The 25,489-nt window shown below is 50.3% G+C and overlaps 1 long non-coding RNA gene across 1 annotated transcript in view; it reads right to left on the bottom strand.

The window, feature by feature from the left end:
• The window catches only part of LOC146757656 (uncharacterized), a 594,671-nt gene that overhangs the window by 556,565 nt on the left and 12,617 nt on the right, over window positions 1-25,489 (bottom strand). The window lies entirely within an intron of this gene.

The raw sequence follows: 25,489 nt of genomic DNA, 5'->3' as shown, positions 1-25,489 counted from the left end.
TCCAGTCTGGTCTGATTCAGCAAACACAATGACAATGCACAGCGCCAGCGAGTCACTGCTATCCTTGCTAAGCCTATAACGACGACAATAAATGAAATGCAGATGTATCCTTCTATTCAGGCCAAAATATGGGGAAGTCTTGAACAGATCACAGATCTCCTTGATGTAATGCTGGACAGTTTCATCATCAAAACTAGTGCCGCAGGGGACCACCCCCTACGTTCTGGATATTCACAGCCCAGGTACACAGAACAGACGCACACACCAAGTACCCATGACCCATATGTCTCGCATATGTGACCGACCCTGGTGCACGCAGGCACCAACCACCACTACGCCCCACCTGTGTCCGCGCCCTGGTGCATGCGGGCACTGCCCGCAATGCCGCAACCCATCGGGACCGGACTCGCTCTGCCTCCCAGTGCCCCGCAGCGCTCCGCACAGAGAGATTTCCAGATGAGGCATTTGCACTTCTGCTAGGCAACCACGATCTGTTAGTAAACTGATAGAGTAAAAGAGTAAATCTCAAAGTTAAAAGTCAGGTATGTGGGCCCATAACCAAGTAGGATGTGCAGTTATGATAAGGGAAGAACATCCTGCATACTAAAAGGAACATAGCCCAAGAAGCCGTCCAGAAACAGACTAGTTCAATCAAACATGATGGGGTAAAAAGGACGGAGTGAGGAAGACTTTGAGCCTTTGCAAGGAAGACGTCTGACTTCATCCCCACAACCTCCGGAGGAAGAACCCAGCTACAAACAGCCCATGTGCTGGAGGGAGGGGCAGAATGTAAGTGATTTCCTGGAAAATAATGAATATGTAGATGAATTCCAGGAAATCTGTTGAATATGTATCAGCTTGGCTTTCAAATGGGTAACACTTCTGTTTTCTGGTGTGCAAGAGAAGTGTGATCCCCTTTGCATTCAGTGCCTAATAAACGTATTCCTGCTTTATAACCTAATTCTGGGTTATAGAGTTTGATACTGCAACTCAAAGCCATGCTTCTGGAATCAGTCTGTCCACTGGTGAAAAATACATCTTACTCTGCCGCCTGCCAGGGTCAGCAGTCATCCTGCTCGGGAAGCTGCCCAGGGCGCTGCGGGGAGACGTGTGGGGGGAAGGAGCCCCCCGGCAGGGCTTGTGCTGCCACAGCTGCTGCCTGGGGCAGGGGGATCACAGCTCCACTGCACAACTGAATGTTGTAAGGGTGCTTTGCAAGAGGAGAGCCAAGGCAGGGATTTTCCATTTCCTGTTCTTAGGGAAGGAATAAGGATTGGAGGCAGAAATCTAAAAGGGGTGGTCAACTTTCAACACAGCTCTGAGACTCCCAAATATTTCTTCAGTAAGTCGCTTGTTTTGTGAACAGTCACACAGGTTGTGCTTTCAGCCTCACCTACCGAAATGGATACAGTCAGCTTAAGTTATAGTTGTTTTCTGCAGACATTAACAGTTCACTTGTCCTGTAAACAGGCTGATTTCTCTGAGACAAACTGAAGTGCACAGAGGCTGGTGCTGGGGTCTCGAAGAGCAGCTGGAGTAAAGAGGAAAATATCCAGGAGGCTGTGATGTGATTAGGAAATGAGAAGAAAGAAAGAGCTCCCTAATCTTCTATTCCTCATTCCTTTCAAGAGTCCCAAGGAGATCTGTAAGGGACTCGGCAGTGCTGTGGTTTAGAATTTGTTGGGTTAAAGCTATTTACTAAGACAGAGAAAAAGAAAAGGGTTATGCTTATGATTATGACATAGATCTATATCTCTATATATAAACACATGCTTACTTACGGTATATTCTCACATATATATAACGTATGCAGATGTAAAAATACATGCAAAGATGCTAATACATATGCATATCTGTTTGCAAGTCCAGGACATGTGGCAGGGGTTTTAACAGCCTCAAGGTTCACTGTAGGAACTGGAGTGGCTGTTGGGCTGTTGCAGGAGTTGGAGCAACTGCAGAACTCATTGCTAGAGCTGGAATCACCGCAGGACCTGTGACTGAAGTTGGAGCAGCCACTTGGCTCATTGGAGGGGTTGGAGCAACCACAGGGCTGTACATCCTGGCATATTGCACCTCCCTTGATAGGCATTTGTTTCATTTTCTTATTGCAGTACTTGGAACAGCTAGAGGACCTGTAGCAGGAGTGACTGCAGAGCTCATTATGAGGGGTGGAGTGACAGCAGGACCTGTCCCAGAGCTTGGAGTGACCGTAGGACATGTAGCACAAACTTGGAGCTGCTGCAGGTTCTGTGATGCAGTGTCATCGTCATTGGGTGTCACTTTTGGCAGCCAGCGTTGGGTGTCACCATCATGCAGAGGGGACAAAAGGTCCCCCCTGGGGACACTGCACTGAAGCTGGGAACACCATGACCAGCTCGAGGACTTCCCGGGGCAAATGGGGATACGGCATCACGGTGCCTCACCCCCATAGCTGGGGACATCCCCATGTTACTCTCAGAGTGTCGCATGCCAGAGTTGGTGACATACCCACACCACACGCCAGGGTTGAGGACACCCCCTCAGTGTCACACCATGAAGTCGGGGATACCTGTGTCACCCCTGTGGTGTCACAGCCCAAAGTTGGGGACACTCCTCAGGGCACCTCATCTGTGTCCACCCCCACAGACCACCATTGTTCCCATGGGGTGGGGGTGACAACCCTTACTTTTCTTATTAAGATTTCTTTCTTGATAACGGCAGATTGGGGATGCCCCCCCCCCTGGCCCCCCCATATGTGAATAAAGGAAAGAGGAATAGTTGTGGGACTCCATGTGTCACAGCGGGAGGGAAATTTGGGGACAGAGGTCACTGCAGCATCCTGATCCTGTAGCCCCTATGGCCCCATAACCACTACAGCCCCATCTGATCAGCCATCCTATGTCCACATCTCATGACTTTATCCCATCCCATATCCTGTTGTGTATCCATAGCCCATCCCATATCCATCATATCAGCCCCATAGCCATCTCAAACCCATCCTGTGTCTGTGTCCCCACATCCTATCCCCATCCTGTACCCCGTATCTATATCCATTCCAAATCCGTATTCCCACGTCCATCCCACGTCCATTCCATATATTTATCCAGTTGTAATCCCAACCCCATCCCATATCCATACCCCATCCCATATCCATCCCATATTCTTCCCATGTCGATCCCATATCCATTTCTGGAGTCCATCCCATACACGTCCCATTTTCTGATCTCCTTTTCATATCCTCGCACCCCAATCCCAATTTTCGCAATCCCACAGCCAACAATCCCAACCCGACGTTCCAAATCTCATTCCCAACCCCACCTCTCACCTGCCAATCCCAATCCCAATCCCTCATCCCAATCCCACATCCCATCCCATCCCATTTCTTGCTAGAATAGCGCGCACCCCTAAACCCCTCCCCCACCGCCGCTCCGCCCCGCCCCCTGCCCACCCGCCTCCAACCAGGGGCCACGCGACGCCCCTCGCCCGGCCTCTCATTGGTCAACGGCAGCGCCGCCGGCTCCGATTGGCTGAGCCGCAGCAGGCGGGAGCAGCCGTTGACAGCCGGCTCGAGGCCGCCCGGCTCTCACCTCAGACAGCGGCGCTGCCGCAGCCGGGGCCGCCCTTCACGGCAGCGCCGCTGCAGCCGCTGCGGGCCGGAGCCGTCCGGCTGGGATCTGTCCCTGCCTGGCTGTGGCCACATCAAAGTGCTGGGAGGCTTCCCCAGCTCCATGCCATGCACACCATGTCCTGCACCCCTGTGGCCTTCCCCACCCTCTCTCACATCACCTGCTCCAAAGTCCTAAAGGATGGAGCTCCTCACGCTGCCAAGCAGCCCCAGTACCCTCCCTCTGCTCTCTCTCTGCTCCTCCATACAATTCCTCCCAAACCTGTTACACTTTGATCCACCTCTGCTTGGACACAGTGTGACCACATCACCCTCCCTTTAGCTGCTCTCTTACTGCAGCCACTTGGCCCTCCTTTGGGTCTGCTTTAGGCCTCTTGCATCGATACCCCAACCCCATTATCCAAAGCAAAGTTCGCATAACCCCTCCCACGGACACCTCTAATCTCCTGATGACCAGTGAAGCCCTCTGATGACCAGTGACTCCCCTCCTTGATTAATGGAGCCTTGTGATGTTCAATGAACATCTCTGACAACCAGTGGAGTCAGTGGAGCCCTCCGACAACCAAGAAAGCCTTCAGATGACCGCAGTCATTTTCTCTGGACACACTCCAGGGTTGTGATGTCTTCCTTGCAGTGAGGGGTCCAAAAGTGGACACATCTGGGAGGTGCAGCCTCACCAGATCTGAGTACAAGGGGACAATCACGGCCCCGTTCCTGCTGCCAATGCTGTTTCTGATACAAGCCAGGATGCTGTTGGGCTTCTTGGCTTGCTGGGCACATCACTGGCTCAAGTTCAGCTGAGCATCGATCAATGCCCCCAGGTCCAGTTCCTCTACACAGCCTTCCAGCCGCTCTGCCCCACGCCTGAAGCTTTGCCTGGGGATGCTGTGGCCAAAGTGCTGGACCCGGCTCTTGGTCTTGTTGAACCTCATCCCAATGAGTTCAACCCAGCCATCCAGCCTGTCCAGATCATTATGTGCTTACCATGGTGGAGGCAACCGCTGGGCAGCTTGAAACATATGCAGTACCCCATCATGCAGTACTGCCCTCTAAACACCATATTAGGTCTCAAGAAAAAAGTCCTGTGGCTGCGTGGCACCCCAGAAAGAACTGAGTCAGATAATGGGGCTCTGATTACTAGTTCTGCCCTCTGGTGCCCAGTGAAGAAACACCCAGATCACTGACCAGGATGCTATCTGTGATCAAGCAGCTTTGATTGGCAATTGCAATGGCAGGTCCCCTGCAAGCAGGAGAGCATGCAGAAAGCAGCGTTGCATCTTTTAGGCCGTGTTACTCCACGCTGATCTCCTTCTGCCCCGGTTCCTCATTGGCTGAGTACTTCAGGCTCACAATCTTCCCGACTCCCCACTGAACATACTGGATCCCCCTTCCTTCCCTTCCCTTCCCTTCCCTTCCCTTCCCTTCCCTTCCCTTCCCTTCCCTTCCCTTCCCTTCCCTTCCCTTCCCTTCCCTTCCCTTCCCTTCCCTTCCCTTCCCTTCCCTTCCCTTCCCTTCCCTTCCCTTCCCTTCCCTTCCCTTCCCTTCCCTTCCACACCTTCCCACACCTTCCCACACCTTCCCACACCTTCCCACACCATCCCTTCCCTTCCTTCCTTGTGGAGAGTGTTTATGCAGAATGGCTTCATGAGAAAGGACATGATGAAACACCACTAGTTAAATTGTAAGAGAAGGTACGTGACTGGAGGCAGCAGCTGAGGAGAAATCAGGATGTGAAAGACAGGATATGTAGCTAAAGACAGAATATGTATCTAGAGGCAAGGACGGCCTAAGGGAAAAGCAAGATGTGTAGCAATGTATGGACATAGCTGTGAAGAAAAGTAACTATAAAGCTAACCACAAAGGTCAGATGAAGTAATGTCTAATTCACCAATCCTGAGCTTAACTTTTGCAATATGCATGAACTTATTACTGATTGTATAAATGAGATGCTGTAACACCTAATAAACGAGGATTGTTGACCATAATAGCATGAGACTTCTCTCTCGTGGTTACTTCCAACACTTCCTCTCCCATTTTCTCCCCTCAATTCCTTCCCTTCCCGTCCCTTTTCCATAACAGAGTGCAAAGGAAGCCCTCCACGGCCAAATTCCAGCCTGCCAAGTGCCCTGCCAGGCCAAAAGGCAATAGGCCAGTCCAGGGGCTTGGAAAGGCAGAACAAGGGAGAGGTTAGGAATAGTGTAGGGTAAGGGTTAGGGATAGGGATAGGGATAGGGATAGGGATAGGGATAGGGATAGGGATAGGGATAGGGATAGGGATAGGGATAGGGATAGGGATAGGGATAGGTATAGGGATAGGGTTAGGGTTAGGGTGAGGGTTAGGGTGAGGGTGAGGGTTAGGGTGAGGGTTAGGGTTAGGGTGAGGGTGAGGGGTAGGGGGGATGTTCAGTGTATACCACAAGGGAATTTGATGCTAGGGCAGTGCAATCGGTAACTCTGTGTATATATATGTATACAGACCAGTGTGCATATTGTGTTTTTATGATTGTTTATTTGTATTTAGATGTTTATATTAAGTATGATGTTGTGATGTAGAATAGCAAGAGAATACAATATTCTGTAGATAATAGAATATAGATGTATAATAGATATAGTTATATATTACATATATATTAATAGATAGATATAATAGATATAGATATATAATAATATAGATGTAGCAATAATATTGCTATAGAATAGCAATATTACTAAGCCATGACATTTTTTATCCCTTGCCTCAAACACTTCCAGCTATAGGGTTTTGCTCCTAAAGAGGCAAGGGGTCTTGGAAGAGTCCTCGCTCTCTCTCCTTGTTCCTTTGCTTTTCTTCAGGGAGGTGGCATGCAGGAATGACACAAATGGGTCTCAGTGGCACAGATGGAACTCAGCAGCTGTTTCGCAGCCTCCAGTGGAGCTCTGACTGTCCTGGACAGCCCACGCCCGCATCAGCGTGGGTAGTGTGTGCCCTTCCTGCGGGGTGGGTCTTTGGTCTTTGGAGACTGACCCCTGGGAGACCCCGTTCCTTCCTTTATGGCTGGCAGGAACTCAGATCTGACAACGGGCGGCTCCTCGGGCAGGCTGGGCTCGCCACGAGATGTTTCTGCTGCCATCTTTTCAGTGGGAGACCCCTTTTTTTCCCTTATGGGTGGCAGCAATACAGATCTGTTGGGGGTGGACTCCTTGGGACGGCTGGTCTCACCACAAGAAGGTGCTGCTGCCATTTCCTTTGGTTGCTCCTGTGCCTCCCTGATCTTCTTAACCCTCTTCCTGAGAAGTCTCACTGAGTCGCATGCCCGAAGCGCCAGCATGTTTGGTTTGTCTGGGGACTCTAAGGATAGGCTGGATGAGGCCCTTGAGCAAGATGGTTGCTCTTGGCTGCATGAGGCCTCACGCTGGGCTTCCTCTGCTCCTCCTTCTTCATCGAGGAACTTGACACGTCTTGTTCGGGCCAGGTTTTCTTGGCTCTCTGTTCCCTCTAGGCCCTGCAGCTGGCAGCTCATCGGCTGCTCTGGGGCTACGGGCACTGCCCAGATGGGTGGCAGAACACTGAAAGGACAGAGCGGGAGGGGTCCGCCTGAGTGGCTGATGGCTTTGAAGCCACATCCCTCAAGCCTGAGCCAGGAGCCTGGGCTGTAATGCAGCCTTCCCCACAGACAGCTGACCGGTTGCCCCGGGGCTCTCTGGTGATGTGGAGAGGGGCCAGCCCTGTGAACTGGGGGGCTCCTGACATCCCCATCCTGGCACTCCCGGGAGGCCACAAACAAGCAGCGACCCTTTGGAGTTAGGGAATGGGCTCTTGTTGGGTCACCCCCATGCACATCCCAGACCACAGCCTCCAGCCTCACCTGTTGGCAATGCTCTCCCTCCGCAGTGTGTTCTTTACTTTTTGAAACTGCTCTCTATCAACACTTGCAGTGCTGAGGCGCCTGATGTATGTTGGAGTGTTATCAAATCTCACTGCAGTAGGGAAGGAAGAGGAGATTCACCGTCAAGCCTTTGGCTCGCTCACAAGCAGCACTCAACTCAGACCTCTTTCCCAGAACCCGCCCTGAAACCATCTCTGTCCCCACTCCTCCTCTCTGCAGTTCAGCTCTGTTTTGGGCTGCATGAGGGACGCTGGCTTTGGGAAAGAGGAGCTGGCTGGTGACAAGAAGGCGGCAGGGTGACTTTTGAGGTCCCTGTCCCTGCAGTGGGGGAGGGCAAGGCCTGAGATCCCCACATCCTCCTGCCATAGCCAGGGATGGGGGTACGTCACACCCAGCACCTTCCTTTTGGATAGGCCAACCATAACCTAAGGGGAAGAGGCCGTGCTGTGCCGGCAGGATGGTATGCTGCAAGTGAGAGCCCTGGGCTGATGGTCAGCAAGGGACTGCCCACCTCCAGTTGGTTGCTCATGCTGTGGAAAGGAGCTGGAAGCCACTTTACCTTTCTTGTTCCCAGTAAGAGGTGGCAAAGTCTCTTCTTCTGTTGACTTCTGTGCCCCAAACAAGCTCCCGGAGGACTTGCGGCATCGCATGGGCGGCAGTTTGGAGACTAACTCCATTTGGAACCTGTAAGCGAGGAGAAGGCAGTGAGCGGTGTGACGCAGTGCAACAGCAATCCTTGCTGCTCTCTCTGCTTGCCTGCTCGCAAGCACGTTTTCATGCTGCATGAAGGCTTTCTAAAGCCGTTAGCAGGGTCACTTGGGATAGGAGGAGGGGAAACAGTTTCAGGCGGAAAGAGGGAAGACTGGCTTTGGATGGGAGGAAGAAGGTTTTAGCTGGAGGGTGGTGAGGCACTGGGATGTCTTGCCCAGAGAGGTGCTGGGTGCCCGGACAGGCATTCAAGGCCTGGCTGGACCAGGCTCAGAGCAACCTCATTTGGAGGTAGGTGTCCCTGTTCCCCGCAGGGCAGTGGGACCGGGTGCCCTTTTAGGGTTCCTGCCTGCTCCAATCGTTCTGTGATTCTCTGGCACATCCTCCTGGGCAGGACACTCATGGACACGAGGCACAAGCGCTACGGAATGAGAGCTGAGCAGCTGCATCAAGCAGCAGAAAAATACTCACTTGGGTAAGACCACAAGGCATTTTGAGAACACCAGGGAAGCCACCGGTGTCACACGGGACACCCCCATGTCCAGCAGCGAAGGGGCCTGCAGGGGAGGAACAGGGAGGTTGTGGGACATCTTGGTCACAGCTGAGGCACAGGGAACACGAGGAGCCCGAGGCAGGGAGAGCTGCCAGCACCGCAGCACCTGCACGGCTCAGATCACGGCTCAGGCCCAGGTCCTAGTGGGCCATGTGTGAGCTCATCAAGGCTCACAGGACTGCCCGGACCACGGAGAAACCTATGGCTCACCATGCGAACGGCTCTCCTGAAGTTCGCTTTCCCTGACAGCTTCTCGAGGAAGTCATGATAGAACTTCATTTGGAAGGTCAGCCCGTCAATGAGGAGCACTCCGACGTCCTTCAGGCCCACGGCCACGTACTCCCCATTACGCAGGCAGCTGGAGAGCAGCGATACGGTGCTTTGGATGCACTTCCGCACTGTCTGCCAGCTCACAGAGGCATCTGCAGCCACCTGGCTGCACTGCAGGGGCTCCACCTTCCTGTCGACTGAGAAAATACCAGGGACGGGGTTGATGATACGGTTGCTGTTCCACAGCTGCTTCCCTAGAACTAAGGGACATCATCCATAACGGCCCCGCGTTTGGATGGGCTCCTGCAAGGGGGAGGTGTGCTTCTGAGAAGGGATGTGGTGGCCCTGTTTGCCCTGTCCATGAAGCCAGCAAGGGTTTAATCCCCCCTCCTACCTGGCAGGGACCCCCTGCAGGACTTGAGGTGGTGCACAGCTATGAGGTTGCTGGCCAGGTGAAACACGGGCCAGCACAGGGTCACGGTCCTGTCCTGCATCCTGATCTCCCTGGAGATGATGTCAAAGGAGCCAAAGGTGGGAATCCAGACCCCCTGCGAGTGGAGGAGGAAGAAAGGGTGGACGCATTATGGGCTGGCTGGAGGAAGAGCTGGAGGTGGTCCTGTGCGGGGGCAGAGCTCAGGAGCCCCCTCCTGCTGTTCAGAGGCACAAGCCAGGGCAGCGGGGACGGCTTTGGGGCTGCACAGCCCTCTCCTTCCCCTCTCCCTCCCTCTCAAACGCAGCTCAGCGGGGAAACGTGGGGTGAGCTTCCTGCCGTGTGTGCAGGGGAAGACGCAGAGGAAGTCCAGGCTGAGCCGGACAGGGCGAGGAGGAACCTGGCAGCCAAGAAACGCACCTTGTGCACCAGGAGCTGCTTGTGTACGAAGGCGGCCACCGCATCCCAGACGGCAACTCGCTCTGCAGATGAAAGGAAAAGCAGGTCACACTCTGCATCTGCCGCTTCCCGGCACCCCTCTCCCACTGCTGGGCAGGAGGGAGGTGGCAGATGGAAAGTGTCATCTCCATCCCAAGACTGGCTGCAGCACCGCTCCCGTGGTGGCTGTGGGTCCGTGTACCTTCAGTATTACTACATGTTTGTCCAGAGGCATGGCCCACCCTGGGGCCATTCTTGCTCATTCTGGGTTGCTCCTTCTTGGCACCGGCCATGCTGGAGCTCATCCTTCAGATGCGTCTGCTCTGTACCAGATGCTCCTTCAGGATGCAGGACCCTCCTCGGTGCTCTGCCTTCACCCCCCTCCCGGGTGGCCGTGTCACAAACGGCACCACGGCAACGCGGTGACATCACGGCCAGCTGCCCATTATGATGCTGGCACTGCTGCCTGCCCCACCTGGCAGTGCTGACCCATCTCTGCTTTCTCCCTCTCCTGGAGCTGTGAGTTGAGGGGTGACCCTGGGGCGAGGATGGGGCTGGGATGTGTTGCTGTTCTCTCAGTTCCCTGGTCCTTGGGGCACCATTCGGGCCTTAAGGCTGCTGTTGGGCACCCTCCTGATATTGGCGAGCAATGGGCAGGGGAAGGAGGCAATGGGGGGCAGTTGGGGCTGAGCAGGTTACAGGACCGTGACTTGGCCACGTTGTTCTAGTGCTCACAATGGGTCCCTGCACCACAGGGCACTTGGGGGACCCTGGGTGCCTCCGCAGCCCTGAGGACCGGGCATCAGGGGCTGGGAATTAATTGATGGCATGGAGGGGACTGTCCGTGGCCTGTTCCAGCAGGACCTGGGCACTGTCACCTCCAGCCCTTCCCTTGCGCTCTATGGGGTCGTGCAGAGGAACGGATCTGGAGGGGGCAGGCTCAGAGTGCCCTATGGATGGCCCAGAGTCACCATGCAGCTGGGACAGGGGCTGTGGCTTCCGTCCCCAGGGGACCCACGTCCTGCCCCGGGTCTCTTGGCTGCTGCCAGTCCTTCTCCTGCCCTGAGTCCCTGGGGACAAACCCTGCAGGGACAAGGCTCCTCCTTGCCAGTGCTGCCCTCTGACATCCTCTGATGCCCAGTGAAGACCCTGATGATCAGTGACATCCCATGATGATCAATAAATCCCTCAGCAAAGCTACACGCTGTGTGTCTGTGTCCTTGTTCTCATGCTCAGCAGGGACTGCTGGGATCTGTCCCTGCCTGGCTGTGGCCACATCAAAGTGCTGGGAGGCTTCCCCAGCTCCATGCCATGCACACCATGTCCTGCACCCCTGTGGCCTTCCCCACCCTCTCTCACATCACCTGCTCCAAAGTCCTAAAGGATGGAGCTCCTCATGCTGCCAAGCAGCCCCAGTACCCTCCCTCTGCTCTCTCTCTGCTCCTCCATACAATTCCTCCCAAACCTGTTACACTTTGATCCACCTCTGCTTGGACACAGTGTGACCACATCACCCTCCTTTTAGCTGCTCTCTTACTGCAGCCACTTGGCCCTCCTTTGGGTCTGCTTTAGGCCTCTTGCATCGATACCCCAACCCCATTATCCAAAGCAAAGTTCGCATATCCCCTCCCACGGACACCTCTAATCTCCTGATGACCAATGAAGCCCTCTGATGACCTCCTTGATTAATGGAGCCTTGTGATGTTCAATGAACATCTCTGACAACCAGTGGAGTCAGTGGAGCCCTCCGACAACCAACAAAGCCTTCAGATGACTGCAGTCACCTTCTGATGGCAAAACAAGCCCTCTGATGGGCAGCAGCTTGCTGCTTTCTGTGCATAGAAGGGAAGGGTGGGAAAGGGAGATGTTGACATCACCTTGGTAGACAGCAGTTTGCTCATCGTAGCAATGTTTGTTCCTGATTTGATCAGAGAACCTCGAGAGGAGTGTGGCTGCTTCTGACATTCCTGTGAGACTCTGCTGTGGTTGAAGAGATGAGGCAGGTGATGAACTGCAGACAAAGCCATACTGCCTGATGTTGCTGTTGTTCAGGTAGTACAAAGCATTCAAATGGCTGGCCGTCTCCAAATGATGCACGATAGAAAGCTGCAGCCACACCGTCAATCAACTGTGATGATGCCTGTGTATCCTGAGACGACGACTCTTTTAATCAGGGGGCTTCCAGAATCTCTGAAACCCGTAGGCATACAACTGCAATGGAAGATACAGGCTGTGTCCCAGGGAGAAAGAACCTGGGCAGCGTTAGAAGGAACTGTAACATCCAACCATCTGCAGTCAGGATACAAAGTATGGACATGGGGGGAGGTTGCCCAAGAGTTAATTAACTGTGGCAGAAAATACGGGCTGGTGATTTCTTCCACCAGTAAGTGTGAGCCAAGGGGAGTGAGGCTTGCAGCAGTCAGCCTTGCCCCTGGGCCACCCAGCCCAAAGCTCAATGGGGCTGGAAAGGGTCTCACTGGCAGTCATTGCCAGTAAGTACAGGTAGGCAAAATATTGATCATAAATGTAATTGTCTCTGGACACTGGGCTGTCAAGAGGGCGTTCCCCGAGATTTGATGGGTGGATTACCCACAGTCAGGTTAGAGAAATCAGTTAACTGGTGGCCAGAACAAAAGCTCAAAAAGCTCAAGAAAAGCTGATGCATTCGCCCCCCTCCAGCGCAAGGTAGGCAGGAGGCGGGGGAGGGCAGTGAAGGGTGGATGTATTAGAAAGCTTACAACAAAAGGAGAAGATCCTCGATTTAACATCTTCTGTCCCAAGGCCTCACCCACCACCCTTGCCATTTGCCCCTGTGAGTCACCATCCAGTTGCTGATAAACCAGGGAAACACTTCTCTCCCTGGCCAGCCTGTGTCGACTCACCCAGCTATCCTGAGGCCAGTGTCCCTAACCTTAGTGGAACCTCTTAATAAATACACTTGGAAGGCTAAGGGTGCCCGGGAAAAGGAATATAGAATTAACACTTGCTCAATTATTCCCTCATTTTAACCATATTAACAAAGCCCCCAAAAGGCAAGTTGGGGTCTTGTTTTATTTTACAGAGGATCCCCGTGTGACCTCGACTTAGCACAGAATGGCTGAGAGCTGCCTTTACCCATATGTGTTCTGTGAGAGAAAAACCGAAGATGTGACTGTGCCGGAATACTGAATACCTCTGTGTTACATCTTTTGGTTGCAATAGTCTTGGCTTGTTGTGGTTGTGGGTTGTGACTGATATCAGCCCTTGGATCTGCTCAACTCCACAATTGGGCTCAGGGTGTTTTCAGCTCATCCTGTCTTTCTGGTGCTCCCTGCACAGTGGCACCATCCCTTCTGAGCCCTTCTGTCACCCCTTTTGGTCAAACTGGTGATGATTTGCATGGAACTCCTCCACGGTGCTTCCAAATTCCTAACACACTGGGAAATGAGCCAAGGGACCCACCTGATATCTGTTAGATGTGCTCACAAAAGAAATCCTTCCTAGAGCCCTTTGCACCGATGCTGTTCTGTGTCACATCTGTCCAGGAGCTGCATCCAAAAGGTGGCTGTTGGAAATGGTCTGAGTGTTGACAAGAGATGTGTGTGTTTGTGGGATTACCCCCCTTATGGTTCTTACTGTGGGGTATCCTACACACTGCCCCGTGAGAAGTTCAGCAGACCACCACAGTATTTGAACTTCCAAACCAGCATTTGGGTCTCTCAGCATCTGAATTGCTTTGGAAATGCTCAAGTGGAAAGTTCTCGAGACACTGAATCACCTTTGAGAACATTGCATGGTGTCACTGATGTCTATGTCCGTGACAGGGGGGCAGTAGGCCCGTAGGCTCCCCCAGCCCCTGACAAGTGGGAAGGGAAAAAGGGAAAGGGAAAGAGATGGGAGCTGGGCTCAGGGAAACAAACAGAGAAGCGGCAATGATCTAAGGAGGAAAACTTATTTTACTAATTACAATCTAATTGAAATTGAGGCTAATAAATCAAGTAAAATAAAAGAGAAAGAGAGAGGTTTCACACTCGCTGCCAGGCACTGAGAGAGAGAGAGCTAGCGTCACTTCCGTGACGTGTTTCCCTCTCTGACCATGAGGTCCTCTGGGACATGTAGTTTTTCTTCTCTGTGCTCCACATGATGTTATGATGTGGCATAAGAACAGCAAAGATGACAAAACCATGACAAGGACTAGAAGATGTTCTGAGCAAGTTTGCTGATGATACCAGATTAGGAGGTGCTGTTGCCCCCACGGAGGGTGGAGAGGACTTGCAGAGAGATGTGGACAAATCAGAGAAGTGGGTACAAGTTGGTGCATAAAGCATAACCAAAACAAAATGTGCCTGATTGTGCACCTGGGTAGGGGCAACCCTGGACATACACACTAACTGGATATGGGACACTGGAGAGCGGTCTGACTGAAAAGGATTGGGGGTCCTGGTCAGCATCAAACTGAACATGAGTCAGCAGTGTGCCCAGGCAGCCAGGAAGGCCGACAGTCCACTGGAGTGCATCAAGCAAAGTACTGACAGCTGGGTGAGGGAAAGGATTGTCCCTGTCTGCTCTGCATTGCTACAGCCTCACCTGGAGCACTGGGAGCACTGTAGAGCAGAAAGGACATCAAACTATGGGAGGATGTGCAAAGGATGGCACTGGAACCAAGAGATCTGAAGTTCAGAGCTTCATTGGGATTGACTACGTGTTCAGATTGGGCCCTTCTCCCATCCCACATCCTGCAATGAGACACAGGGCACACCTAAGGCATGAACCTCACAGTGTCCTTGCACCCCATGCAGAGCCTGGGATCTTCTGTCCCTGTGTCTTTCATTTAACACCATACAATTCTCCTTCTCCTGCCCCAGGAAGGGCCCCGAGCCAACATGAGGGACAGGATCTCCCTGCCAGGGGTCTGGGAATCAAGTCATGTCCTGTCTGCTTCCTAAGACAAAGGAGGGGTTTCTTAGCATCAGAGCCACCATGCCAGTGCCTTTGCCTGCCTGTAGTCATGGCTTCCAATTATCTGCTCTAACAGGTCCCTTGGGAATCTTGCTTACTAATGGCCCTCATTGGGCCCATTAATACTCCAAGAAACTGTTACTTCTGCCTTTGTCTTGTTGAGCACTTTGTGCAGACTTCTCTCTGCACTGGAGGCTGATGGACTCAGCAGCAAATGCCCCCTGGGGCCTCTTACCACCTAAGGAGCCCTCCTGTGCCTTGTGCCTTCCTGTCATCCTCTTTGGGTTTTCAGAACTTGTTCAGCAAAGTGGAGAGGTATCTGGAGAGATCTTAAAGAGGAAGAATCCAGCAGACATTTATTGTCTATTTATTTATAGGTGGGTTTAAACAAGTTGTTAAAGCAGCACTGTGCAACTGATATCAATCCAGGATATTCCCAATGAGTTCTATTCTGTTACTGTGTGGACAAACGTCCTTCTCAACCTCCCCACCCCATTTCTACTCACACTGGCCCCCTGGGACTAGCATCTCTTTTCCTGACATCACTCTTCTCCTCTGCATTCATCCGCTCAGTGTTAAACCTGCTTTGCACCAACTCCCACTGGCTTTCCACAGAGAACCGGCTGCACACGGAAAAGGAAAGATTTCTCTCTTTTTTTTGGCCTACAAACAGAAGGAAAGGTGGTGCAATGTAAACAGTTGAACAGTAAAACACAGTGATCAACTGCTTGCCATGTCCAAGCTGCTTCTATTGAGGTTTGTCTTTCACAGGGAATATTTGTAGAAGAAATGAGTGAGACGCAGATAGGAAGGGATAGATAGAATCACAGTGAAGGATTTGACAACAGAGTCCATCAGACACTGGAGAGATGGAGCAAATTCCAGTAATCTCCCTGAATGTCAGAAAACAGCCAGATAGTTGGGAGGTATCAACTTAAAATTGAAAAGGACTTGTGAGTATTTCACACATTGGGAATGGTTAACACATTTTCATTGATTTCTATCTTTGTCTTCAAATGTTTTTTTCACTTTTACCGACATTAATGAACATCTTTCAAACTTCCTGCTTCAAAAAATAAAAAGAGAAAGAGAAAGAGAAAGAGAAAGAAAAAGGGAAAGAAAAAGGGAATGAAAACAAAAAAGAAAACAAAAAAGGAAAAGGAAAAGGAAAAGGAAAAGAAGAAAAAGAAAAAGAAAAAGGGAAAAAAAAGAAACAAAAAAAGTAAGAAAAAGGAAAAGAAAAAGGGAAAGAAAAAGAAAAGAAAAAGGAGAAGAAAAAGAAATAGAAAAAGAAAGAAAAGGAAAATGAAAATGAAAAGAAAGGAAAGGAAAGGAAAGAAAAGGGAAGGAAAGGGAATCATAGAATTACCCAGTTTGGAAAAGACCTTGAAGAACATCAAGTCCAACCACAGCCTAACCATAAAGGGAAAAAAAAGGGAAGGGAAGAAGAAGGGAAGGGAAATGGAAAGGAAGAGAGAAAGGGGAAGGGAAAGGGAAAAGGAAAGGAAAAGAAGAAAAAAAAAAAAAGAAAAAAAGAAAAAAGAAAGATCCATTTGTGTCTCACACATGGCCTGGTGCCCGTTTTACCTTCACATTCCCCACCAGACCTTCCTTGCTGGTATGAAATCTAGCAGAGCACCTCTCCTCTTTGGTTCCTCCATGAAGCTCGAGAAGCTGCCATCTGTGCTCTCCAGGGATCTCCTGGATGGCACATGCCCTGCTGTGCTGTCCCTGCAGCAGATACTGGAGTGAAAAAGGCCCCCAAAGGGGACAAGGGCCGGACAACATCAGGCTCCCATCTGTCTGCAGAGGGCACCTTCCATTTGCTCTCCCTGATCAGGAAGCCTGGAACAGACACTGTTGGTCTCCTCTCTTTTCCATTTTCATCAGCTCTGACCTGGCTGCTCTGCCATCCCCAGGCAGAGCTCAGTGCACTCTCACAGAGGGCAGTCGCCCTTCCTTGTCTCTTCGCCCATCCATCCCTAAGACTCTGTATCCCCCTTGTGCTACGGTGCAATTGTGGAAGCCATTAAACTGCATCCCTGTGGTCCAAACAAGAGCTCAGGCCTGCAACTCTACAAAGATTTCTAGGTCATCACGTGTTGGTGTTCTCATTAGTGCAAAAACACAGAAGTAAGCATCCTAATTGGAAAGCATAATTGGACAGAGCCTGACTGGAGAGCTCATCTATGGTGTTAGTTTGAAGAAGGTGGCACACAGGAATTTAACCCATTGTGGGTCTTGGAGTTGACATAGCAGCATTTGCAGCTACATGTGAATGGGACTGGATCCTGATACAGACTGGGAAGGAGACAAAGCTGCCACCTGACTGGGAAGGACCATTCCAAGTACTCCTAACAACTGAAACAGCTGTGAGGACAGCCGAGAAAGGATGGACTTATGACACACTGGTATAGGTATCCACTAGCCCTGAGGCGTGGGAACTGTGGCCATAGAAAAACCTTTAAAAGATAAGAATTAGAAGGAAATCATGAAAAGTTTTTTTATATGCATATATATTTTTTATTATTTTAACTAACCTTTCACTTCTCCTCGAATAGGTAAATGAATTGTATATGTAAGTGGGAGAGTATTATAACCTATATAGAACCAATACTCACAAAAAGTTTTCCTTGTAACAAAAAAGTTTTTACTGCTGTACCCATTTGCTATCCTGATAATTATCTGGAAAAGGTGAAATTTGACAATAATGCAGGGGAGGGACCAACTGATAGTTTTGATATGAATAAGGGACTCTTGTGGTGTATGGAATGATGTATGGTGGACAACTGCCAATTGAGGCTGGACAGAGACACTCCTTGAAAATACCCAGAATGTCCAGGATAGGGAAGAGCTTAAAAAGGGGTAGAAAATCTTCCTGAAAACCCTGCAGTTATGACAATTAAGGAGATAAAAGATCTTAGACAAACATTTGAAACTGAAACAAGATATGGGGACGTTAATGCCTGGGTAGAATGGACTAAGTATACTGTCCAGAGTCCCAACCATAGCAATTGCTACACTTGTGCATCGGGACGGCCAATAGCTCAGGTGGTACCCATTCTGCTGGGATGGACCAAGGACCCCAAGGGAATGTGATGCATGATTGCCCTGTATCAAGAGAAAACTGCCTGGGGAAATAGAGAGTGCAGACCTCTCTCTTGTTTCCTCCAATGCCTGATACAGATGTCAAGATCCCTCCTGCGCTCTCTACAGCAGTAGGTAACCATACAGCTTGCCTCTCACAGCAGGGTGTGAAGGCTACCAGGCCTATAGGAAACTTTTCCTTATGCAGTGATGAGGTCTTGGATGTTATGGAGGATTCAGCAGGAAATTATTCAAGATTGGGAATCTCCAGGGCAAATCTCCGGTGGTACTGTGGGGGAAAGATTTTTATGGTCCAGCTTAACCATCTAACTGGGGAGGCACCTGTGCACTTGTTCAATTAGTTATACCATTCACCCTGGCATTTGGAAAAGAAATGTATATAGATTTAGTTGGGGTACCTAGAGGTGTCCCTGATAAATTTAAGGCAAGAAATCAAATTGCTGCAGGATTGGAGTCACTGTTTTGGTGGATGACAATCAACAAGAACATAGACTGGATTAACTACATATAAAATATACAAAAGTGCAATTAAGGGAATAGCAGAACAGCTAGCCACACACCGGAAAAGGAATGATCTAGCAGGAGAGAAATCCTGCTAGATTGAAGAAAAGGGGGGAATGAACAGTGAAGCAGGAAACAGAAGCTCTGCTGGAATTCGGAATAAAGGGGGGCTAAAAGGGGGATAGTTAAAGGTAGTTTATAGAAACAAGTAAAGGAAACTTAAAGGTAGTTTATAGAAATAAGTAAAAGAAACTTAAAGGTAACAAGTAAAAGAAACAAGGGGCCTGAGAGAGCAGGGAGGATGCAGATAAGGAGTGAGACCTCACGGACGACCAGAAGAGGAGTTGCATTCCCCCTGATAAGAACAAGAGGGGGTCAGCATGCTAAAGACAAGAGGGGGTCTGTATGCTAAAGAGCTATTGAATATGTACCAGAATTCCTAGAACTACTGACTATGTATTAGAAGTCTAAGAAATCATTGACTATGTATCAGAATTCCGAGAAATCATTGACTATGTATTAAATGTACCTATAACTGTGTCCCGATTTTACAAGTCGGTGTGCAAGTTTGAAGGAGCTATCCCCCTTGCACCTGGCACTGCGCAACGCTGGAATAAACATACCTGCTTTATAACCCATCTCTGGATTATAGAGTTTGATTCCGCAAGCCAGGAGGACGTCTTAACAGCTGAGACACTGGATGATGCAGGCTGGGAGGAAACCAGTTTGATCAGCCCCTCCAGCAGGCTGTTTTGATCATCCTGATCCTCATCAGCTGTGTCCCATCTCACCACGGGTTCACAGGGCTCATCACGATGAAGCACAGCAGACAGTTCCTCCATCCTACCTTCCTGATTACTCTCTACTCTATCCAGTCTTTCAGTTACTTTCACAGGGGCTGAAACATAAGCACGTAGAGGGGTTAAACGTAGCTCAAAGTCATGAAGCTTAGTAATCATTTCATTCAAAGGGGTCTTCTTTGCCCTCTGCCAGACGTTGCTGCTCATGTAGCGCCATACTCACCTGGTGCAGACCTTGTGCACATATGCCACATACTTGGTGTACGCCTGACTCTCTCAGGATCATGGCCTTGGTTTGGACTGGAATTTGGATCAGAATTCTGAGGAATAAACGTGGGGTCGTGTAACATCTCCACCACGGCCCGTTCTCTCAAATAACGACGCCTCTTTCTCTCTAAGTAAGTCACAAAACAAAGACTCATGGGGGACGACAGTGTATTGTAGGGGTCAGAAACGGGGACGGGAGGACGGGGGCGGGGGGGGCACAGATAGGGGAGCCTAGGGGTCAGAATGGGGGCGTGGGGTGGGGCAACGAGGTACCCCTGGGAGGGGAGGAGGCACAGGGAACATCCCGCCGTCCAACAGAAGCCCTGAGTGCCACAGAGGCCCCGCGGGGCCAACGCAGGGCGGCTCGCGGCGCCCGCGGAGGGGACCCCTTCAGGCCTCCCCCAGAACAGCCACTTGCAGAAGCGGAGGCGGCGCTCGGAGCCCCGGGGTTGCCCGGCGGCGCTGCAGCAGTGCGGAGAGCAGCTCGACTTCGGCACGGCCGCCTCTTCCTCGGGGCGCGGGGTGATGACGGCACGGCTGGCGCCGCTCGGGCAACGAGCACAGGCGCAGGCGCGCTGACGCGCTGTTGCTATGCCGACGTCGTCACGCATGCGCTGTCGCCGTGGTGGCAGTTTCGAGTGCGCGCAGAGAGGGGGGAAGGCGCGCTGTCGCCATGGCAACGCGGCCTGTACACGCAGGGCCTGAAGCCTGAGTGGGCCTCGGGGGCGGTGGGGGGCAAAGAAGCCGGGGGGGAACGGAGAGCCCTCGGGGATCTCCTGGTGAGGTGTGGGGAGGCTTAGGGGGGAGGGCAAAGCTCCGGGTGTGCTCAGTGGTATCCAGGGTGGTCGAGCGCCCACCTACTTCTTCCCCATTTGTTCACCATCAGCTTCATCACTGAAACCTCTGACTCACTTCCATCCGCTCTTCCCCGGTTTGCAAGATTTCCATTGCTTGTTAGGCCAGGGGGTGCCACTTTCTAAAAACAATGCATGTGGAACGTGAGGAAAATGCCCGTGTCCCGTTTTGAGGCAAAAGACACAAGAATTCTGTTGCGAATGCAGTCCTTATTGTGAGGCAAAATCACCAAGTGTAAAATTATTGAGGAAAAACAAGACTCTTCACCCAGTAAAGCTGAAATGGACAGTTTTACAACTGTAGCTTGTGGATTCCTTTTGCTAAACTAATAAATTGGTTCTTAAACTAATGTGCTAATTGCTATTGGTCAGCAAACATAGGTTGCTATGTTGAGCTGAACGTGTGCAGCCTTCAGTGGATTCTTACCCTCTTTTTCACACTCCTTTATAACCCTTCTAATTCTTTCAGGACCAGAATTTGTCTTCTCTCTTTCTTTCAGGTAACCGAGGAGGAAAGACTATTCTCGCTTCCAATGTCCCTGTCTTTTCTCCTTCGCAGGTAACACTTTGTTTTCTATAAGAGTCTCTGGCCCACAGCTCGCTCTCTCTCTCTTACTCTCTCCCCCTCTTAGAGAGTGCTGATTCTGAGGTTTGGGGGGAGGGGCGGGGGGCACAGTGCAGAGGATGTGTTCTCATGCCCGCAGCATCTACTTTGGCTAGAGCAGATCACAGACTTAGAAAGATATTATATTTCTGACTCACCGCTTTTCCTTACCCCTTTTGCCGTTTTTTTTTTTTTTTTTTTTTTTTTTTTTTTTGTGTGTGTGTGTGTGTGTGTGTGTTTTTTTTTTCCTCCACAATTCCACTATTCACTTTTGGTACCTCCATTACACTTCCATTGTACCATCAATAATCAAGCAATACCTTTCTTCACTTCCCACTAACACCCAGCACTTGGTCTCACAATTAGGATACTTAATTATAAAAACTGGTCCCAGAACTTCATTTATGATCCTGGTTTCTTACTCCGTATTCCCCCTGGCTCGCCAGCAAAGACTCTTCAGTGAGCCAAAACACAGCCCAGGGGGTCTTCTAGATATTTCTTAGACACCCCTTGTACCGTAACAGCTTCTTAGATAGCACTTTCACAAGTGTGAAATTTAACAGTCACAAAGACAGAGACAGCAACCAGTACAGTTTATCCTCGGGATCCTTCCTCTCTCCACCTCTCCCCAGGGCCCAACCTTCCTTCTGTGCTCCATTCCTACTCTTGCATAGCTGCCCACCTAATCGTGCCTCTTTCTTGTCCAGTAAACAACTTATCCATGATAAACATCACTTCCACCCATGAGTAGAAATCAGGCCCTGAGAATCAATCTCTGCTTCTCTTCGTGGATCTTCCCTTTTTGATAGCTAATTCCTCCTTTTCCATCTCTAAAGCAGGAAACACATTCTATTCCTACACTAACTACTGTGCCTGGCAGCATCCCTCCTCGCCTTGGTCATTTTTGTAGGATGTCCGTGGCACATCTGACGTCGCGGTCAGAGATAAGTCACGGGAGGAGGACGTATATAATCTCGCTCCCAGGCTGGAGTTTTCTCTCTCTCTTGGACTCTCGGGGAGTGGGAAGCATTCCAGTCGTGTCACCTAGAGTTCACAGTAGGCCTCTCGGTTTTCTGGGGACTCTCTCTCTCTCTCTGTTTTGTTTGATTTATTAGCCTCAATCATATTGTATTATATTGTGTTATCTTGTATTCCGATATCATATTTAGTAAAATAAATTTTCCTCCTTAGATTGCTGCCGCTGTTCTTTTTCCCATTCCCCTTTCCCTTCTTCTCTGGGCTGGGGGCCCTACAGGGCGGCTGCCCCCTGTCACGGGCAAAGGTAAATCTAGGTAACCCGTGACACTCACTAAGCTGGCAATACCTTGCTTGATGCACTCCAGGGGACCATTGGCCTTCCTGGCTGCTTGGGCTCACTGTTGACTCATGTTCAATCTGATGTTGACCAGGACCCCCAATCCTATTCAGTCAGACCGCTCTCCAGTGTCCCATATCCAGTCAGTGTGTATGTCCAGGGTTGCCCCTACCCAGGTGCACAATCAGGCACTTGTTATACTTTCTGCACTTGGTGCTTAGTACCAACTGGTACCCAGTTCTCTGACTTGTCCACATATCTCTGCAAGTCCTCTCCACCCTCAGTGGAAGCAACAGCACCTCCTCATCTGGTATCAGCAGCAAACTTGCTCAGAACATCTTCTAGTCCTGCATGCAAGTCATCCGCAAAAACATGAAAGAGAAGCAGCCCTAAAATGGAGCCCTGGGGAACCCTGACAGTGACCATCTACCAGCCCAATGGAACCTGTTGACTCTAATCATTTGGACCTCACCTATTGGCCAACTGCTCAACCACCACATTCTGTTTCTGTCTATCCGTATGCAGGACATTCTGCCCAGAAGGGTGCAGTCAGAAACAGTTTCAAAAGCTCTACTGAAATCATCAAGGATAACATCAACTGGCTTCCCATGGTCAGCTAAATGGATAACCTTGTGATAAAAGGAGCCAGGGAGCTGAACCCCAAACGAGCAGGGTGAGAAAGAGTCCCCTACAGATGATAAGGCCAGGCATATCACGCCATTCTCCTGGTGGGAAGTCAAAGTGGCCAACTCTTTCCAGAAATTAGATGCCACATGGTTGAGCAGAAGTGAAAGAAGCAAGGACAGGCACTGTAGAGGTCTTACCCTAGAGTGCTTGAAAGAGTGTATTTCAGGATTTAACAAATCTAGTCTTGAATTGAAACGTCTTTGTCTGGAGTATACGACTCCCTGGCTGTCCAGTCTGGTCTGATTCAGCAAACACAATGACAATGCACAGCGCCAGCGAGTCACTGCTATCCTTGCTAAGCCTATAACGACGACAATAAATGAAATGCAGATGTATCCTTCTATTCAGGCCAAAATATGGGGAAGTCTTGAACAGATCACAGATCTCCTTGATGTAATGCTGGACAGTTTCATCATCAAAACTAGTGCCACAGGGGACCACCCCCTACGTTCTGGATATTCACAGCCCAGGTACACAGAACAGACGCACACACCAAGTACCCATGACCCATATGTCTCGCATATGTGACCGACCCTGGTGCACGCAGGCACCAACCACCACTACGCCCCACCTGTGTCCGCGCCCTGGTGCATGCGGGCACTGCCCGCAATGCCGCAACCCATCGGGACCGGACTCGCTCTGCCTCCCAGTGCCCCGCAGCGCTCCGCACAGAGAGATTTCCAGATGAGGCATTTGCACTTCTGCTAGGCAACCACGATCTGTTAGTAAACTGATAGAGTAAAAGAGTAAATCTCAAAGTTAAAAGTCAGGTATGTGGGCCCATAACCAAGTAGGATGTGCAGTTATGATAAGGGAAGAACATCCTGCATACTAAAAGGAACATAGCCCAAGAAGCCGTCCAGAAACAGACTAGTTCAATCAAACATGATGGGGTAAAAAGGACGGAGTGAGGAAGACTTTGAGCCTTTGCAAGGAAGACGTCTGACTTCATCCCCACAACCTCCGGAGGAAGAACCCAGCTACAAACAGCCCATGTGCTGGAGGGAGGGGCAGAATGTAAGTGATTTCCTGGAAAATAATGAATATGTAGATGAATTCCAGGAAATCTGTTGAATATGTATCAGCTTGGCTTTCAAATGGGTAACACTTCTGTTTTCTGGTGTGCAAGAGAAGTGTGATCCCCTTTGCATTCAGTGCCTAATAAACGTATTCCTGCTTTATAACCTAATTCTGGGTTATAGAGTTTGATACTGCAACTCAAAGCCATGCTTCTGGAATCAGTCTGTCCACTGGTGAAAAATACATCTTACTCTGCCGCCTGCCAGGGTCAGCAGTCATCCTGCTCGGGAAGCTGCCCAGGGCGCTGCGGGGAGACGTGTGGGGGGAAGGAGCCCCCCGGCAGGGCTTGTGCTGCCACAGCTGCTGCCTGGGGCAGGGGGATCACAGCTCCACTGCACAACTGAATGTTGTAAGGGTGCTTTGCAAGAGGAGAGCCAAGGCAGGGATTTTCCATTTCCTGTTCTTAGGGAAGGAATAAGGATTGGAGGCAGAAATCTAAAAGGGGTGGTCAACTTTCAACACAGCTCTGAGACTCCCAAATATTTCTTCAGTAAGTCGCTTGTTTTGTGAACAGTCACACAGGTTGTGCTTTCAGCCTCACCTACCGAAATGGATACAGTCAGCTTAAGTTATAGTTGTTTTCTGCAGACATTAACAGTTCACTTGTCCTGTAAACAGGCTGATTTCTCTGAGACAAACTGAAGTGTGTCATCAATTTACAAGCAATGAGCCGATAATGTTCCAATTAGAAACTTTTATTAATTGTAGCGGGTAAAACAAAAAGGCAATTCAGCGCTGGGCGACAGGGGAATCCTCGTTCCTCCAACTGCCGCGCCTTCCCGCCCCTTGCAACTTCTTTTGTAAGGTCCATCCCGAGTGTATTGTCCTTTAATTGGTCGGTCGTGATCGTGCCACTTGGTGTGTCGTTCCTTGGTTGGTCCTTCCGTGAAACTTTGTATCCATCGGGGCGCGCTTTGCCTGTAACTATGCAGAGTACACAATCTACCCATAAAATTAGAGTGTTCTGCAACCCTTGTGGCCTCCATATTCCACCATCACATCCCGGTCCTAATGAACAAGCACTCCACCACAATGCTACCACATCCCGGTCTTAATGAGCAAACATTTTATCACAGTCCCCCCTTTTCTTTTATTGTACCATTTTGTTTTGCTCATTAAACCGTTTTAGTTCTTGTCGACTCCTGGGCTCTTTTTCTTTGTTCTAACTGTTTTCTTAGTTCAGCCATTGTATCTATTGCTACCCCCGTTTGATCAACGTAGGTGCAACATTGTTCTTTAAGAGCCACACATAGTCCCCCTTGCTGCAATAGGAGAAGATCCAACCCCCTTCTATTTTGTAGCACTACTTCTGATGGGACCACTTAAATGGCTCGTGTCTGTACCTCTGTACCCCAACCCTCATTAATGAGACTTAATATTATTATCAATTGAGCTAGTTTTAGATAGGCAGTTTTCCCACTGCAGTAGTGAGTCTTTAATTGTTCGGGGGAGTTATTTCCAGTCTT

The sequence above is a fragment of the Coturnix japonica genome, chromosome 20 (assembly GCF_054131305.1).
Source record: "Coturnix japonica strain WE chromosome 20, WE-NBRP24, whole genome shotgun sequence".
NCBI classification, from domain to species: Eukaryota; Metazoa; Chordata; class Aves; order Galliformes; family Phasianidae; genus Coturnix; species Coturnix japonica.
Note: the sequence above shows the minus strand (reverse complement) of the source record. Positions and strands in the feature narration are given on the sequence as shown.